Here is a 5,311-nt window from a genome sequence, read left to right on the forward strand (position 1 = left end):
CGCTTAAAAGCCAAATGTTATTAATAAGTCAATCTAAACGCGCAGTAAATCTTTTCACGTGTAAAGTTGCATATTAATAAACGAATACAACTTCAACTCGACAAATCAATTTTACACTTATTAACACACTTATTAAAACAGTAGGACACTTTTGATGTTATCCATACTTCCAAAATTAAAAATATGCTTAAAAGCCAAATGTTATTAATAAATCAATCTAAACGCGCAGTAAGTCTTTTCACGTGTGAAGTTGCATATTAATAAACGAATACAACATCAACTAGACAAATCAATTTACACTTATTAACACACTTATTAAAACAGTAGGACACTTTTGATGTTATCTACACTTTCAAAAATTAAAAATATGCTCAAAACTCAAATGTAAGTCAATCTAAACGCCTAGTAAGTCCTTTCCACGTGTTAAATGAAGTATTAATAAACAAATACAACTTAACTAGACAGATCAATTTACACTTATTAACACAATAGCGAGACCAACCTGAACAACTAGTAGAGTTGGCTCCGTCCAATGTCCACGTATCGAATTGAATATTAATAAACGAATGCAACCTCAACTAGAGAGATATCAACTTGCGCGTATTAACATGATTTATAAAGAAATATTTCTCTAACTTTTGGGTCATATAGCACAAAAACAGGCCCAGTATTCACTTCAGGCCCAATCTCAAGTCATCTTATATTGTAGCTAGTACACTTCTTGCCTATTATATGTTTGATGAAATGCCTAGCTGGTAATTTGAGCTGTTTGTGTTTGATTTTGGTGCAGAAAAGTGGAGGATGGGCGATTACTCATGATCTGTGTAATGTCATCGCTGTGGTTAGTATGCTATATATGTTTTATACTTTCTCTGTTTCGAAAAAAGAGTGATCGTATTCGAATTGCAAGATTAAACTATCTAAGCTTTTGTTATAGTTAAAGTTTACCTTTAGTATTACAATTCATAAATTTTGATATTAGATGGTGGTGTGTGTGAACAATGTACCATATTGGTAGTTGAAAAGAAAAATAAGCTGTTGAATACTCTTAAAATGGTGTGTGTGCTTGATGCTGAATATTGGGAAATAGCCTAAATGGTGAAGTTATTGAAACTTGTATCTAAGTGCTTTGTATCAGAACAAAATGCCTCGTTATTGGTTGTAGATTGTTTTCATAATGCTCTTGAAATGGACGTCCGAGTTAAGATATATATCACGAGCATACGGAAATTGCATCCGATTGATCTGTGTTTATGGGAGCTAACTGTGAAAGAGCCCTTTCTTCTAGCTATTATTTGAGTACTGTAATTCACATTAAAAATTCATGTTCTACATTCACATTATGCACTCTTTCAAATAGTTGTTTTTGGTTGCATGTCGAATTGCATTGCTGCTAAGATCAGAATGTACCATAATCTATTTCTGCAATCATAATTTTGTTGTTCTCTACTGAAATTTTAGTTGTTTGTATGATTGTCTTGTTTATTAGCTTGTAGCATAAGCAGGGGCGGATCTTGGAGGGGGCGAGGGTGTTCACCCCAACCTCCTCGGCTAAAAATTACAAGGTATATTTTTAAAAAGCAACTTGTTGATGGATATATAAACTTGGATTCCCGTAAACACAAGGCTAGCTAGTGGTTTAGGGAAATTTAAAAATTCACCTTGTGATTCCAAGTTCAAATCCCAGGCACTACATTTTCATTTTTTGACCCGGCTCCTTAGTGAAAATTGTGGATCCGCCATTGAGAATGAGGTTGCAGATCTTCGACTTCATGTGGCAGGGACTTAGTCTCGTAGTCTTTCGGTCTATCCACGCTCTCTCTTGCTTCTCTCATCATAAAAAGGGTAGCCATATCCCATGGTTCACAACATATTTGGTGATGCATTTGAGAATTGCTCTTTGATTCAACCTATTTGGTGATGCACATAACTTTATCTCCAACATAATCTTGCAGTTAAGAGGACATCTTCTTACGTGCCATTTTAGTCATAACGGGCAGCACAAGGGGCTGCGACATTCAATCTTTAAGGTTCTTAGCACTGAACTCATTGTACCCTTGATATTATGAGTTTGAAATATAATATTATTGAAACTTTAGTGGTCTTTTGTGTTTAATATGGTTTCATTTGAACCTATTGAGCAAAGGTTACATCCACGTCTAGTTATATGGAGACAGAAATTTAAATGGGATTGGACGGCCCCTTCCTCAAGGGTGTTGTGTTTCCTATATAGTGTGTTCAGGGAAGATCTAGAAGGTCGGTTGCGGGTTCACATCAACCCAATAGCCCAGAGCCCCCGATACTGTCTCTCTATAATAACAAATCCACTAAATATATATAAATATTTGATTGTGAACTCAGTTATTATTGTATTATTCACTTGAAATCACAATAGGAATTCATTATCTGTGCATGGACTGGACATTCATAATAGGTAGGTATACCTATTATGCATAAATATATACATTCATATATAATCTTTAAGTTATGAGCAAAGCTTAACCTGAAAATTATTTGTGCATGGACTGGACAGTCCTTAACATGAAATTGATTACACCCAAAAAGAAGTCTTAAAAAAGAGAAAAAGTAAAACTAACATGATTATCGCCATTTCCAACCTTAATGAATGGACTATACATTTAAGATGTTCAGATGTTCGACTGGTTCTCGTTCAGCCTTCCCTGCTTCACAGTCCATCAGCTGGTAGGGTGATCAATTTAGGGGGCACCAAATTCCTCTTTAGGTCTGGACTCGACAACCTGATAGTTCTTCGGTCTTTTTCTTTTTCCATCCGATGAACAATATTTGCTTTTGGGCTTGACTAATCCGGATTCATGCCAGAGAATCCCATTATGGGAGGTAAAAGGGTTCTCTACCTGCGACGATTCCATTCCCAAGGCTGGAACTTAGGACTTTTAGTTAAAGTTCCTAAGTCTTCACTTTCAGTGGGGGCAGTGCTTTGTCGCTGGGGTTTCCTTTTCCTCAACCAAGTCGTTTGTGTCAGCCTTAAGATAGATCTAACATTTTGTTATGAGTATATTGGACAAAGATCGATTGAAAGATAAATTTGAGTTATCCATAATGTATTACTTTGTCATATGCAACAAAATACTATTGCTATTATTATTACTATTATTATTATAAGAACTAAAAAATAACAATGGTACATAACTATATATGGATATATTGTAAAAAGTGAAAAAATATATGGACATTTAACTCCACCGATACTTTAGCACAGGACACTCTTTGAACCTCTATGAAATTTCACTGTTTTTTTACATAGTTTTGTTTTGTGGTCCTAATAATGCACTCTCTGTTTAAGACTTTATCATCTTTAGTACATTCATTTCATGTTTCCTCTTGTTTCTATTTTGTAGTGTCCCACCATTTTTCTGCATTCACTTGTGGACCTTTTAGATAGTTGAAAGTAGAGACGGATGTAGAGTACTGTATCAAGTTCATCAGAACTAAGTACTTTCGATACAGAACAATAATATTATGTACAAATCAACGAAAATTAACTGTTTTATCAAAAAATAATTTCGAAAAAGTTTGTTTGTTTTTAAAGGTATTTTCGATTTTTAGGAATCGCCACTTAATTTTTTAAGGAAAAATTAAGAAAAACTTATTTCTAAACAACTTAAACAGAAAAAATTGTTTTGAAACATTTTTAAGGGGGTTCGGGATTCCTATTAGCGTCTTAGGAAGGTTTCAAAAGAAAGCACCTAAGACGCTCCGCTAACTTACGGTTTTCCGGCGATTAACTATTCAACTATTTTTGTTTTAACTTTGCGAATCTTTAGTCTATCAAACTTCTTAAGATTTTATCTAGGCAAATCTTACAAGTTTTTAAAATATTTATCTAGCCAATTTTCATTTTTTAAGGTTAAAGCACTTTATATTCAAACGAACTTGTAGAAGTTGAATTTTTGAACTTATTAGAAATTTAGACAAATTACAAGTTGAAATTATTTATCGCTTTGAGATTCCGTTTTAGTTAAACCTCTTAAGTTTGATAAAATAGATAGCATTTCGAAGGGGGTTTGGAGTTATTCTAATCCTAAACTAACGGCATTCGAGTAAAAACGTAAGCGAATAGTAAAGAGAGAGAAATAGAGAGAGAGAGAGAGAGATTTTGGGTCCAGATTCGGGTTCTGTTCGCCTTGACCGAATCCTGGACCCACCTGCTTTGGGTTTTCAACCCATTTCTCCACCTGTCCTAGTCTAAACATACAAAATATATAGGAAAGTAAAAAACAACGAGGGCTTATGCCCATTACAAATAAATACAAGAAAATAGACGTGAATAAATCTTCTTCCAATTCGCCTCCTTCGATCTTCATGGAACTTTAATTCTCGTATGTTTGCCTTGACTCAACCAAAAGAATTGAGGCTTTACGGCTTCTCCGGAATGCGTAGAAAAGGGGAGTCCCAAGAACGGGCTCGAGAGGAATTTTCATGCAAACAAACAAGGAAAAAGATATAAGTAATGCTAAAAAAAAAAATATGCGATAGAGCTATTTGCTGAAGTACACAATAAACCCCAAGGAAAATAAATAAACAAGTAAATGATTCATAAAAGGTAATAAAAGCTAAGAGTCAAGACTTCTTCCTCAAAAGGTCAACAGTACTCCACTAGACAAAATCAATCTCAACGAATATGCAACAACCAAAGACCAACAAGTAAACTGTTAACAACCAACTTATATTAAAATATTTCAACTAACCCATTTCGATTATTTCTAAGAACCAAGCTGAAAAAAAACATATATGATATTCCAATATGCTTCACATGTGATTAGGAAAAGACCATACACGGAACTAAGATAGGTATGACAATTGCTACATGATCCTATTACTACATAATCATGTTAAATGTGGAAAATTCCCAACAAGATAATATAAAGGAAATGCACTTCCAGAGGCACAGATTAATCACCCTTATTAAATATGAAGGCCGAGCAACAATATTCAAATGGGTTTGACGCAATGCTAACAATGGATACACGACATCAAGATTCCACAAAACCGACAGGCTCTTATTCTATTTTTCTTTTAGAACTCCAAACGAACAGTTCCCACGAAACATACACCGTTTTACTTACGGAGCTGCCTTACTCATCTCGAGACAAAACAATTATCGCTTCATCGATGATAGACTACAATAGACTGAAGCATACAGGAAGAAAAGGAAAAGAGCCGACGTAAACTTCATATTCACAAGCGAGAAAAAAAAAACAGAACAATACACTCATAAGTCAACCCCTCTAATGTCTAAACACAACGTACACGAAATAAAAATAGGCAT

The 5,311-nt window shown here is 34.5% G+C and overlaps 1 long non-coding RNA gene across 1 annotated transcript; it reads left to right on the top strand.

Moving 5' to 3' along the window:
* Positions 1–449: 449 nt before the first annotated feature.
* On the top strand, positions 450–2,104 carry LOC107001860. Its single transcript, XR_001454479.2, has 2 exons — positions 450–841; positions 1,490–2,104. It is a non-coding gene; the product is annotated as an uncharacterized LOC107001860 (long non-coding RNA).
* Positions 2,105–5,311: the final 3,207 nt, after the last annotated feature.

Source organism: Solanum pennellii, chromosome 10 (genome assembly GCF_001406875.1).
Source record: "Solanum pennellii chromosome 10, SPENNV200".
NCBI classification, from domain to species: domain Eukaryota; kingdom Viridiplantae; phylum Streptophyta; class Magnoliopsida; order Solanales; family Solanaceae; genus Solanum; species Solanum pennellii.